Genomic DNA, 14,890 nt, shown 5'->3' on the forward strand with positions numbered 1-14,890 from the left:
ATACAAATGGTTTCCAGAGGAAAAGGCTCTGACCCAAAAGAGCAACGATCATCTTTCAAACACTTCAATGTCTTTAATAACATTCTACACTAAGATAAAATATGGCAGTTTTCTGTTGCCTAGGAAGGAAGGAAAAGGGAAGGGGATTTTGTGAATGCAGTAGATATTTTAGAAGAAATCAGATGTATAGAAAACAGATTCTGATGGGTAATATCTTACAGTATTTTCCATGAAAATTTTAGAGGAGATTTAAATTATTACAGGGCTAGATCAGTTGTCATCAGAGGAGTTATCTAAAACCAGCTCTGCAATTCAAAGCCTCAGCAAGGGAAGCAAGGGATCCAAGACCTGCAGCACTGCTACACAATCAAAGCACTCAGACTTCAAATCAGACTAAGTGCAAAAAGATAAAGAACAGAAGTAATTGCAGTGCATCATCATTTGTCTCCGGCCTTGGTGTACAACATAAATTTTATTTAAAATACTTAATTAAACTACCATTATCTCTTAGCTCTTGTTTATAGCGAGATCTCAGATATTCTTTTCTTACTATAACTACGGTGCGATAGAGTTGAGCCTGAGTGACAGTGGCAGGCTTAAGATTATAAACACAAGCGGTTTTACGTACAACAAGCATATAACTTTTATCAGGAAATAATACATTGTGTACACCCCTCTGCACCACTGAACAGATAAATCAGTAGTGCTATCCCTAAACCTTAAAATGAAACAGATAAATCAATTTAATAATAAGAGTTTGCCTGGGGCATTAATATCTGAGATTAAAAGACTTTATTTCTGAGTGTGGAATTGGAAGCACAAGTCTGCAAGACTCTGACTTGGTTTTACTCCTGACTAACTTGAATCAACTGCTGCAGTGACTAACCCATGCTGCTCGCACTGCGTGTAGAACAGCAAGTGCCTTCTGGCTCACTGCAATAAGTGGGAAAACAAGAGCAGCCTGCACAGTAAGGGAGTCCATCAAATTCCTGGGGGCTTAAATAGAAGGAATACCTGCTGTAATCACGCTGGATGAGATGAAAAGCAAGGAACTGAGAACCAACCAGTCTGTGCCCCCTTCCCTACATGAACGCCTTGTGCCCAAATTCCCAGGAAGAGCTTGAAACAGAACAGTTTCTCAAATCCTCGCTTACAAAAGAGAAATCCAGACCATCTGCAGCAACCTGCATTTTGCAGGCATAATTCCGCCTCAGAAGACAAACATGGGAATGCCAGTCACGCCACAAACCAGCAAGGAAAGACAGGACACATCTCCCAGAGATGGCTAAGAGATGAAGGCAGGCCTATTCACACACCACACAGAGCATTTGGGTACTTTATACCAACTTGCTTTCAATACCAAACATGCCTTTCATCACCTTGTTATTCCTTGTTACATCTGCTCTATTATGCTCTGATGGAGGAAGATGCTCACCTGTTTTAGTACTTCTGTAGCTCCAGGTGTACTGCACATGTATTTACAGAGTCATCCAAGGAATGAGAAATCATGTGTTCCTGCCTATTGGTGAATACCAAGCAGATCAGTCATGTGCCACTCCTGTTAACATAATTTATAGCATTGCTTCTAGCCTGGAAAACAGAAGAGAAGTAAATGAAGTCTTTTACTGAAGAACCACTGATGTGGGAGATGATTCTCAGGTTTGGTTTATTAGTCGCACTGGGTATTTGTTCTGTCTCTTTGCAAACAAAACACAGTCAACAGGCTTCAGGATTTGACTTGGTACCTACTACACACTAAAAAGGCATTCTTGGGTTTTTGAAATATTTTTATAGATCACATTAGAATCCCAATATTTTCATCTACTTCCTCATGGCAACATCTAGTCCTTTGAATCACTCAGATCTTCACCATCTCCAATTAAGTGATTACACCGTATTACTGTAACACTCTGCTGCTTACCAACGATTACTAAGTCGGACAAAGCCTCGTGCTAATGCAGCTACAGAGTTTTCAGCATAGGGCACATTGGTGTCTGAACAACTTAAAATGCAAGCAGAACAATCCAAGCGTGACTGAGAGAAAGACCACGCAGATCTAAGCATATAAGGTTAGTAAGCATCTTAAGGATTAAGCATTTAGGGTCTGTAGCATTCAAGGATGCTAAAAATGTAAATTAGTCAGAAGTACCAGGAAAAAAAAGGCTAGGAAAGAATCCTTTTTTCCTTTGCTTTAATATATTTTATTAATCAGAAGCAGTCTAGCAGGGAAACACTTTTGGAAAGCACATCAGTCAGCAAAACTTACTGTGCCTAGTAAACTAAAAAAGACTTTGATAAAAATGACAAGAGCAGCTATAGTTTCTCCAACAAGAACTTTTCCCCAGCTTCTTCCACATTCCCATTCCAGGCAAGCCTAAAATGTTCTTATCTGAACTCCAGACATTAACCTGGATCCCTGTGCTCACATTTGTTACAATAAACCCCAAGTAGCCTATGGCTGACTTACCTCCAAAACCCATTAGGCACATTGAAGCCAGTAGGGATTAAATTGGATCCTATCACATTGCACTTGACTTACATGAGTGCTGCATTCAGAAGCCCGCAGAAGGGAGAGTTAGAAACACGCTTTTAAGATATTTAAAATATTTATAGACTCCAGTTTCATGGTTACAGCAAAACCTACTGCACTTTTAGGACAACCAACAATTCATTCCCATTGTTCAGACCTTCAGCTCTATCAGGAGTTTCCCATTATTAACAGCAGATGGCTAAGTAATTTAATGGCTTTTAAACATTATGAACAAACTGTTGAAGCAAGCCTATCCAACTCAGGAAGGAATTCATGCATGCTACTCTTTAACTTTTTTCTCCAAAAAAAGACATAACTGTCTCCTTACACATCACTTCTGGTTTCAAAGCTAAATTTGTGTAGTGGAATTAGAGTAAAAGGGAGCAGAACACAGAGAAAGCATCTGCTGCAAGGAATCCAAGACCGTAGAGCTTTACAGCTTCTCTTGAAGCATGCATTTTTCAACACTTTTCAATACTTTTCAACACTGTGGCCTCTGAAGTTTGGAAAAGTTGGAGGATGTGTTTTAAGACAATCAGAGAAGGAAAACTAATTCATACTATCTTTGCACTGCTGTTACAAATATTTCTTATTAACGTGATTTCTGCTAATGATGACCACAGTATATACGTATTTCTAGAGGTAGGAGTAGGCTGATTCAGTTTTTGTTTGGTTTTGAGGGAATTGTTGTTCTATTTCATTCTATTCTTTTTGAGTTAGACTTCTAAAGGGGTCTCTGAGTCAGCTCTGCTCACAGATAGAAATGACATCTTAGACTATTCTGCTGCTCAACAGCATTCAGGTCTGCAATTCCCAGTAGCAAATTAACCCTTCAATTTTGTATGAGAAGGACAGCATGAAGGACAAAAAAACCAAGCCATTTATTTGTGTGTAAAATGCAATGATTAATCCTCATCAACTAGAAAACTAGCAGTCTTGTCTTACACCCACTATTAACCTGAGGAACTTTTTGTTTGGGTATAAAAAGTAGTGGATTTAAATTGCAAATATGCCGTATCAGGTACTGACTTACTTTCCTACCAACACAGTATTAAGCAACTTCTATTTTTTGGAGGAGGAAAGATGCTGAATTCCAGTAAAGAACTGGCATATTTTCTTCTGAAATTCACTTCCCTGAAATGCTAGCTTCTGACCAGAGCATATAAAACTATTCCATTATATTTCAATCCAGAGGAAGTCTCAAAGTATAAGCAGTTCTGCAGCTAAATAAAGCATGTTGCACCATCTGCTGGACGCTTTTTAAACCAAGTCCTGTTGGTTTTATCAGAGAAAACCTTCACAACTCAAAACTCCCAGTTCTGACAGACAGCAATGTACCACACCCATCCACCCCAAATGCCCAAATTAATATCCTATTTTTACAATAACAGAAGGGAAGGAGGAGCATTATGCTCCTACATTTGTATAGCTGTTCCATTTGGGTTAGCAGTTCAATTCGGACCCAACCTTTTTAGCTGACAGAAACGGCAGTACTTTGAATATCAGAAAATGTGCTTATCACCTGCGTGTTCATTTTCTGCCTTTTCCATCCTCAAATGCTTTCTCAGCAAGTCTGAAAAGTCATGAATAAAATATAATTACTATATTCACAGGGTTTGCATTTAAATTCAGACTTTGGAGCAGCAGATATTAAAAGCTGATGCAATTAACAGGGAAAGCAGAAAACTCACTTAAGAACTCCCCAGACACCATATCACTCATGGCACGAACTCCCCTGTACAACTGTCTAGGCATCATAGAGTGATATATTACAGTCTGTCAGAATTGCAAGTTTTGAGTCATGAAGGTTTTCTCTGATCCAAATGCATCAACCATCACCGTTTTGAATTCCATGCAAAATTTCTTTCCTGCCCCTAACCAGGTGGTCACAGAATCAAAAAAGTCAGTCTGTGCTCAATCACCTTGCCGTGGAAAACAAACATTCTAATCTAAACCTCAAAGCAGAGCTTTGTATGCTGCTGGACAAATAAACAACTGAAGAGCACTAAGACTGGTTATCAGTGACAGAAGTACCTGAGAGCTACACTCCTCTTGCTGGGGGGGGGGAGAGCCCCCCTGTTGATCTTGCTAAGAGGGGCTTCTGAACAGGAGCAAAGCCTGACAGCCCCAGGATGTTGTAGATATCACCAAAGAACCCCTCTTATATAGAATTAAGGTTGAAGATGACTAAGATCAGTAGTCCAACCATCCACGCCTCAGTGCCACATCTCCACAGTTCTTGAACACCTCCAAGGTTTCAGTGACACCCCCACTTCCCCACGCAGCCTATGCCAGTGTCTCACCACTCCTTCTGAGAATAAATGCTTCCTAGTATCCAATCTGAACAGTTCCAGTCTGTAGTTTTATTCACCTGCAGTTCCACACCCTTATTTTCTCCTCCTTATTAAAAGTTAAAGTGGCTGAAATCAAACATGAAACACCAGGCTATTTCAAAAGAACTGAGGGAATTCACAGCTCAGAGGCAACTGCACTCTGCAGTAGCTCTTTTGCCCTAGTGGCAACTTGAAAATCTTTTCTTCCCTCTAGGCTGAGCAGTAAAAACCCAGCTTCAACATATTTGGTGTTTTTAATGTAGCTGACCGAGTTCTGCTACCATTTGAGATGCCCAAGTGTCTTTGCCCTTTCATCCTTCAGTTGCACCAAGATCACAGCAGAGAAAAAGGAGTTAAAGCAAGAAATTTCCTGGAAAAACTAAAATCCCAGCTCAGGCTGTACCTCACAGAGACAAGGCAAGCATTAGAACAGCCCTGAAAATTCAAGTTTCTGTCATTTTCAAGTGCCCCCTCAAGAAACTCCCTAGTAATGAAATTGTTCTTGGACCTGCTGCAGGTTATTAAGAAACACCTCTGTAAGCAGAATCAGGACAACCTCTGCTGACTGTTTTATCTCAGTGGAGAATTTGTTGTGTGTGGGTCTTAATTAGCTTCTCCATAATTCAGTCCTGACACGGCAGCATGCATGGAGAGGTCTTCAGAGGCTGGAAGACTATTGCTGTTGCATGCTTAAAACAGCTGCCAAGGTTTACAAGACTGAGAGCACTCAAAGCATCTAGACAACCAACCAAAACAGTACTGCAAATCATTAGTAAATGCAGACCCAACAATACTTACACATATATGTGTATATACATACACCATAATACATGGGTACAGCTTAGACACTTTGACACTAAATATGACCCAAGTAGAAACCACAGCCAGACAGAATAAAATAAGTAGTTTTGGCAGATCTGAGCTGATAAAACATTGATTTGAACCGAAGTACATGCTCTACTGGGAGACTGGGGAACTGCTCTCCATTCCTGCTAATAACTTCATGCCCTAAAACAGAAGTATTAAGCAGTCAGTGTAACTCATTAAAATAGATATCATTGTGAACACAGGGTTCAGAAGCCCCACTTGACTCTCAGCATGTAGCACTATTGCTGGAAGGCTAATTTAGAGATAAGGATAATGGCTAAGTGTGTGTATCATTGACAACTCTACCACACATAAGTGCTTCACTAAACTGTCTACGATAGATGAGGATCAAACACTGCTCATCTACTTGGAAAAAGAAGATTATTATTTCCTCTCACATTTGTTCTGGCTGTTTGCCAAGTGTTTGCATTCAATTTTCATGTGAATATCCAGGCCTTTCATTATTCCAACATTTACACGTATATAAACCTCATTGTGCTCAGTAGTACAGGGAGCGCGAAAACTTTCAACGTTTAAAGCTTGTGCTTTGGTTACTTCTAACCCAGAGATGTCAACATGCTGTTGTCATAAATCATCCACTGCTTTCATGGGCATCTCTACACACAAGCAGGCTGAAGATAATGATGTAAAAAGCTGCATCACTACAGCAGCATAGCTGAGGCAATTCCATTTTCCACACACACCAAATGGTAGCTAATTTTTGCCAAACAATAGGTGTTTGGATAAGATAGCTTATTCTGCCTCTTGATGTAAAGCCATTTGTAATCGCTTACCCTTTAAAGTATGGTAAAATGATCAGTGCAATTAAGATTAATTATTCTCTCAGTGTGAAAAGCATATAGAGTGGCCCAGACCTTTATATTACAGCTTAAGTGCACCAGAAATAAAAAGCTACTCAATCCTTTCCAGGGGAAAAAATATCCCTTTTTTTCCCTCATATAGAAAAACAAGAAAAGAAAAGAAAGTGTTTTTTTGGTTTTTTTTTTTTTTCCCAGAACAGGCCTTCCATAACACCATTATTTAATCTTCAAGGTGACCTGATTTAGGCTGAAAGAACCAATAGATTACCAGGAGGAAGGATTAAAAATAGCACAGAAATGGTATGTGCTGTTCTCTTGGGACTCACAAACATGAAGGACAAGGACGGAATCTTGCTGTCAGTTCAAGCAAAAAAGATTTAAAGAAGGAAAAGTACTCCTCTCCCCACTCTGCAAAGTACCGATTTGCACATCTTGTGAACAGAGGGGTTTTGCTGTCTTTAGCAGAAACTCTAGCAGGATTTTTAATTAACTGACAGATTTAAGAAAGTCACTTCTCCTATAGTTTTGTTCAGATGTGGGAGGGAATTAAGCAGTTGAGAAAACCTTCATGGTCTGAATTCTTCATATTTCAGTCAGGGAACAAACAAAAGCCCCAGGAAATCCCTCCCCTGAGAATCCTTTGTGTTGAAGCTTAGTGTTTGTTCCTTTTAAAACATACAGCACATAAGTAGCACATATCACATTTTAAATATACACTAGTGAGGTTTTTTCCAGCCTGTTTTCATCATCCTAAAAGACACAGCGCCCATCGTGGCAACCATTTGTTGAAAGTCTCTTTAACAGAACCAGGGAGAAACAAATTTCATTGGTTTTGATTTCCAGCACACTTGCCTGTCTTCCACTGTCAGAAAGGGAGAAGACAGAATAGGAAGGAGAATCATAGAATGGTTTGGGTTGGAAAGGACCTTTAAGATGATCTAGTTTCTACCCCCTGCTATAGGCAGGAACACCTCCCACTAGACCACGTTGCTTAAGTTCTGACAATTATTCCAGCTCAGCCCCTTAAGTAGTTAGACTTTGTCTCTCATCTGTACGCACCAAGAGTCTCCTGCACGTGCAGTCGGACCTCTGGAAGCTGGCTCCCCTCCAGAACAAACGTGTTCTTATCACACTGCAAACACCTTACCAAGCACCCTGTGGTACCCCACATCTGATAGCTAACTGCGCTCCCAAAACACAGGTACCTGGGGATGGCACATTTGTGTATTCAGGCAGTGCTCTTCCCACTCGTTACTGGGCCTGATTTTAAAATAATTAAAGAACAATTAATGCTTTCTGTAGCAACACCAACAATACAGGAATTACAGAATGCTGCAGATTACATACTTGCTCATTTATGACTGCATTAAAAAGCTTTGTTTTGTGTGGAATGCATTAAAGGTTTCTATTTGCTCTTACTACAGAGCTTACAAGCCAGTATAAGCAGCCAAGGAGAAGCTGGTCTTCCACAGCAGGAAATTCCCTTTTTCAGTATCTTTACAAAACAAAAAAATATCCCAAAATTCAAAAACAGACATAACTCCCCCAGGGATTAAATGAGCCTTTGGATACATATGCACTGCTGTTCACATACATCTAGGAGGATAACTCAGCCCTTAGAGAGGGGTTTTAACTATGCTTAGACCAGACTTTGCAAATAGAAATATGCAAGGTCATAGTGAAACCTGTTTCCAGATCTAATTCTCCTGATAGCAGGTTTGATTCTTGTCTCATTCACAGCAATAATTCCACAAAAGCCACTTTGCTCTACTGAGTCGTGAAAGGACTCAGAGACTTCACACCAGGTTTCCGAACAGACCAATATAAATCCTGCACACTGCCTTCATGTATACACTAAGCAGGGGAATTCTCTGCTAATTATGAGAAAGCTGGATAAGTAAAAGCAGATGAAAGTTAAGCTATTAAGGAAATTATGTTTGCGTGAGGCTTTTCATTTGTTTGTGGAAATTTACAGCTAGGTGAATCCCAGATCAGATCATTTTAACACAGACAGATAAGCACATAAGGAATAGGAAAGACAAGGCTAAAAGACTGCCCATCACAGCATTTCCATCCTGTTTTCTTCTCCCCTACTTGCTGAAATAGTTAATACTAGAAAAAAAACACTGCACAAAACAGAATCCTTCCAAACTACCATTTCTTTAAGAACAATTGTTGCTGAAGTCTCATCCAAATATCCTTTAGAATCAAGATCTGTGTTATAGCTTAACCTCTTTGCACACTGCAGATAAAATACATGTACCTTTCATGTTTTTATTTTTATTTATCATTGTCACCTTCACATTAAAAACACAGCATTTCACCATGTGCTCAGCAGGAAAAATAAAGTATGCACTGAGGAGAAAAAAAAATCTAATAACAGACATCCAGTGAGCCCAGCTGTTAGAGCCCCCAGCTACCCATACCACCCCTCCCCAGGGCAGAGCTTTGGCTCATCCCTTTTGAAGCAGGTCATATGCCTGCAGTGGGGACAGAAAAGCTTAGCTGAATGGTAGTAACACCATTGTACGGTGAGAATTATCCTTGACTCATTGGACCTCAAGGCTGCTTAGAGATTACAATTACTAAAAACAGGACAAACATAATTACAGTCTGGTTGCCAGGATTAAAACCACTTATGAGTAGCCATCAAGCCCTAACCAAAGATCTTCTCTGTTGTCTCTAGGCACCAGTGGATTTGCACAGGAAGCTTTGGAAGAGCAGGACCAGACTTCTCAGACAGCCTTTCCTTCAGTTCTAAGAGTTCATAAATAGAGTTGAATGCCTTCTCGGCCATTGCACTGATATCCAACACATCACATGAAATTTGAATTGTATCGGCCTCTTTTACTTGCAAGTTGCTTTGTAAAGAAGAACAATCACAGACTCACAGGATTTTGAAGGGACGTCTGGAGATCATCTAGTCCAAAGTCAGGAAAAAAATAGCATGGAATCTCTGCTGTTATATATGCAGCTGTGTCCTTGTGTGATGAAGAAATAACAAAAAATTAATCACTAATCTGTTGTTTCATTTGGTGTTTCTGGAGTGCCTTTTTGTTTGTTTTTGTGGAGTTGTATATTTACAATTACTTAGCAGTTTCAAAGTTTAGTATTCTAACTGGAGGGAAACCAAATTCAGAACAGCATCCTTAGAACTTCACTATGGTTATTTGTACCCTGAGTCAGGAGTGATGGAAAAAAACCTACAGTGAACCACTCATTTTGATCCAGGCAATAGCTACTGTTTTTTGTTTTGTTTTACTTAAACACACAGAAACAAAAATAAATGGCCCCACTGGCTAGTAATTTTCCTCTTTCCTAAGGAACTCTGAGACTAATATGTCACATTCAGACAAGAGAGAGTTGGGCTGCAGGCTTTTTCAGTGCACAGAAAATGACTCTTACTTCTGGGAGTCTGTTAAGAAGGCAGCCTGCCTCTTTCTATTTCTCTCTTCATTTTATTGTTTCCAAGCACTCGAACAAGCAAACAATTAGCTCAATGGGCTACTGCTGTTTATAGTCTGTTTGGAAGGCATGAAGCATGAGCTCTTCAGTTGCAGAGTGATGGACCTGAAAACTCCAATAAATACAAAAAGAGAAAAGAGTACTATTTCACCATCAACAGCCCCTTCCCGAGGTCCTTCTGTAGCTAAAAAAGCCTCTTCATCTCAAAAAGTCTGACAAACAGACTCCTAGTGGCAAGTCTCTTCTACACAGATATATATTTCTGTGAAATATACACAGTGAAACTACACTGCAGAAGACTTTATTGCCTCCAGCACCATGTCTGCCTCAGTATTTTTGTGTTAATTTTAACCAGTTAGCAAAAGAGGTTTTCAACGCTTATTTTTTTTTAAGAAATACATATTTCTTAAGACTTCATCACTGCTATTAGAAAAATTACTCTTGCCAGATTGCCACACTGCTTCAGGGCTCTCATCATTTGCAGTGACCTGAGAGTCAGCCCTTGCTTACTCTGTCACTCTCCTCAGGACTTCAAGAATTGCTTGGTTTTACAGTGAGAACACAGATGCACACACTACTGTCCTCCTTCTAAATGCTGTTTGGAAAAATAACAATCTTTATAACAAAGTTCAAAGGATCTCAAGAACAAATGCAACTTACAGACACAGTGATGCTATCCTAAAACAGCAAGGATGAAACACATCACACAGTGTCATAGGGGAGGAGTTTTTTCTTAAACTGATATAGATCCCTGATCTAAGTATATTCCTGAAAAAAAATAGCTGAAATTAGTCTACAGAATAAATAATCAAGTTCTTATTTATATACTTTTTCTAGAGAAAACATAAGCAAACCGCAGCATTTTGTATTTATAGCTCTTAGGAATTTAGCAATGAGGTATATCTCAAGTAAATAACTTAGTCATCTTGGAGCTTAAAATTGAGGGAGGTTCCAGTTTTTCCAGGGTGAATTTATGCCAAAATATTAAAAATTTTAAATTCTTAAAACTGAGTTTTGCTGCAAAAAAATTCTTAAGAGAAGATGCCAAGTTATTCCTCAGTATCCCCCAGTCTGCTTTAACCCTTCTTAAACTGAGATCTCTGCATGTAACTAACTCTGCCATCCGCACAAATGTCCAGTACCTCCCACCCCCACCCAGTTCCTGTATAGACTGACAGAAGAGAATACATGGAAAGGAGTTCACTCAGAGTCCTTATTAAGTAAATTAACACAACAAAGCATTTGGCCAGTTTAGCTAATGGGAAAGCTATACTTATGAAGTGAAAAAGAATGAGTCTATTGCATCTATTTGGTGACAGGTCACAGAGAATTCAATTTCAGTAATAGCAACGGTACTTTAGACATAGATTAAGAGGCTTCCCTAGCCTTTATGTCTGCAGCAAAGAACATAGAGAGAATTGATTAATCTTCATCAAACAGTAGAGATTATAGCAAACAAAAGAGTAGGTGCCCACAATTTTCAAGCTGATTGTTTCCATAGCTTTATTATAATCACGTTATTCTTAATGTGAAAAAATAATGAAATTATGTCAAGTTCTAAGAAGAGTATCTTATAGGCGCTTGTTTTTGCAAGCTTAAAAGAAAATCTTTTTTTCTCCCCCCTGCAATTGCAGAACAAGTGTTTGAGTGTCTGTTTACATGCTTGAGAGAATGCTTTGTCAAGAATGACTGTGGGATTGAATCTGCCATCATTCCACAAACTCTAAGTTTGCAGTTGCTGGAGTTGGTTATCCCCAAGGCACACTGCATATTTTCTGCCCAGTTAGATTTAGCAATGTGAAAAACACTGATAGTTTTGCTGTTGACATTCACCTTTGTTATTCTGACACAGCACTAACCAAGCTGGTTATATGGACCATAACTTCCCTTCTTCACTAGTGATCCAAAAGGAAGACTAAAGGCACTTCACCACTGATAAGCACAGTTTTGCTGCTCATACCTTACTTAGTCTGAGAACCATACGAGCAGCAGTCCCACAAATATAACTGTTTACTTGTACAAGTTTAGTACCTTATATTTCCTGGCATGTCTCTGCAAGGTTTTGTTCCTCTCAAACATGTCAACGTACAGCTGTTGAGCCAAGGATACTCCGCTCTAACTCAATTGTTTTGTGTTCACAGCTCTTCACCATACACCATTCTTAAGAACAAACACATACATAAAGAACAGATGAGTTCTGTAACACTCAGCCTAGCTTTAGCAATGCTTATCATCTTTGATCCACTACGTATGAAGTGTTTATTTCACTACAGAGTCAAGAAAGAGTATACTGAAGGTCATTAGCAACATTTCTGAAGTTCAAGTATCTTATCATTGCAAGCAGCAGCTAAACAGCAATCAGAGGGTGATGCAATTATCAGTAACATTCATAAGAACAAAACTAGACCTTTAATCCCTTCTCAAACAGGAGGAGGAAGAGGCTGATTATCTCAGAATTCATAGAAAAACCTGAACTATCTCTGGAAATTGTTAGCTCTCAAGAGGTGATTCAGACAAAACTTATGTAGGAGAAGTTTTCTTAGCAATTCCAGGGATTACTCTGAATTTTGCAGAATCTAATCCTAAAGCTATATCACAGGGCAAAAGCTAAGAGACTTCTTGTAAAAATCCTAATTGGCACCTGTGGAGAGGCAGTAACAAGCCACACTTAGTTCATATTTCTGGTTTTCACAGTCCTCCTGATAGCATTTCCAATGAGTTTGCCACACTTTCAAGAAGTACCACAAAGGTAAGCCCCATTCGTTTTAGGTAATCATAATTCAGACCAGTACAATGGGGCTGCCTTGTGTGGCACATATAAAACTTGTCCTCCTACATTAAGTCTGTTTTCCTGTTATATTAACTTATCTTCTACATTCCATGCAGAAAAGCAAACAGATTTTCTTCTACACAGTGTAATCTTTTTCTACCAAAGCAATAAATTAACTACTCTAAGGTTACCTGCTCCTCAAAATAGCAGGGAACAAGTAGTAAAATGCAGCTCTTCAAGATTGTTTCATTAGTAATAAAGAACTGTAGTGTCAGTTAATGAAAATGCATATTAAATTCATGTTTCATTAAAACAAAATACTCCAGTCACAAGAACTAAACTTACATCTGAACACATCATATATTCAGTGTACAGTGTTACCATAAAGGCTAAACTATGCCCCCAGTCTGGCTGTCAAACAAACAATATCTGTTAAACCTAAGCAGTCACTCTGTTTCATCAATATTTTTGTTATATTGTCCTTTAGAAGACCACTACTCTAAAACAAAGCTAAGTGAAAACCACACAGCACCATAAGCAACATTCTTTATAATCCATATTACTCAAGTGTACTTCTGGAAATTAAAAACATTTACCTCAAGTATTTTCCTAATCAGACTGTGTTCACGAAGCACGGATTCTCAACTCACCTACAATATTATTTTGCTCTGTTTGAACATACTAACAAAAAAACATTGTTTCAGTGTTCTGATCCTGGGCTACAGGCAAGCATAATGAAGTGCTACTGGGCAGTATTTTAATATGGTTAAGAACAACAGCTATAGTTTTCTTTGACCTGTTCCCATGCTGCTCAGTACAGTTCAATCTTTATTCATGAAGTAGGTTAGGTCACCTTTTCTTTCAGTTTAAGAAGAGCTTAGTGAACAATTTGTGGACTTTCATTAAGGTCTTACATCAGTAGTGTTCCTACTCATGCCCAAAAGCTCCCCAAATACAGACACTCTTACAGAGACACAAGACCTTTAGCTCTCATAGATTTATGTATTTGGCTAGTGAACTGTTAATACCATATAGCAGTCCATGACACCAGTGAGTTCTGAAATTTTTTAAAGGTAAAGAAAAATATAAAACAAACCTCACTGTGCTAGATGCAGCAAGATGCACTGAACACTTCAAATTCTTCTCCAGTATAGTCCATCAAACTTCTACTCTAGCTGCTAAATTACTCCTGCAAACAAAGGTTTTGGTTAGGGCTAACCCTGTCACAAAAAAATAGACCCATAAAATAGCAACAATTAAAATGAAAAGGAAAATCACGGACCTAAATCTTGCCATCATCTCTCACATCTTGTGATAACTCACCTCTCCAGTTTCTGAGTACAAGACCCCCAGCACAGCAATTTCTCTTCCCTCATCTACACGAAATGACATACATTATGCATGTTCTTATGCACATAAATTATAATGGTTAGACTATTTTAATTGCTTTACCTGCTTCAAATGGACAGATACTCTACTAAGTATGCAAATTCTTCATCCACACATGCAGTGTATTTATCTGCCCTAGAATTAACTACAAACAACTTGAAGTCATTGTCAAGAGACTGCAAAAAGCAAGAGAAGAATTGAGGATTTGAGGCTCATTTCACCAAGACATAAACAGGTTCACATTATAGTAGATGGATAGAAGTTTGTTGGAGTATTTAAAATTAAAAAAATCTAAAATTGAAATTTACAAAAAAATTGCTTACATCTGGGAAGTAAGACTGAGTTTCTTGCAGATTCACAGACGAAACAGAGAGGTGGCTGTTATTACCAGAATGGAGACACATACTTTCTACGTTCTACATGTAGAAGTATCTGTTAACATATGCTGGACAGTAGCTGTCAATTCCATATGTTTTCAGACTAAGTATCTTTAGAGATCATGTTTGTTACTGCACCACCACCAAAGACTGCCACTTATCTAAATGGTAATTGTTGACAAGAGCCGTTTCAAGCTGTCACATGTGCTAATAAATAGCCGTGAACTCTGCAGGTATTTAGAAAAGAACAAAGCTATGGAAGAAGCTCAGCTGTGTAGGAGAGAATCATTTGTTTCCAAGAACAGAGCAGTACTCTTACTGAGAGCACTGCCAGCCCA

General features: G+C 38.8%; 1 long non-coding RNA gene across 1 annotated transcript in view; it reads right to left on the reverse strand.

Moving 5' to 3' along the window:
- LOC149917304 (uncharacterized) overlaps window positions 1-14,675 on the reverse strand; it is a 67,901-nt gene extending 53,226 nt beyond the window's left edge. Inside the window, exons 1-2 of the long non-coding RNA XR_016468429.1 lie at window positions 13,883-14,675; window positions 1,436-1,590 (exon numbers count right to left, since the gene is read on the reverse strand). This is a non-coding gene — a long non-coding RNA (uncharacterized LOC149917304). The remainder of the gene's footprint in view (window positions 1-1,435; window positions 1,591-13,882) is intronic.
- Between the last annotated feature and the right edge of the window lie 215 nt (window positions 14,676-14,890).

The sequence above is a fragment of the Phasianus colchicus genome, chromosome 7, assembly GCF_987193195.1.
Source record: "Phasianus colchicus chromosome 7, bPhaCol1.hap1.1, whole genome shotgun sequence".
Classification (NCBI taxonomy): Eukaryota; Metazoa; Chordata; class Aves; order Galliformes; family Phasianidae; genus Phasianus; species Phasianus colchicus.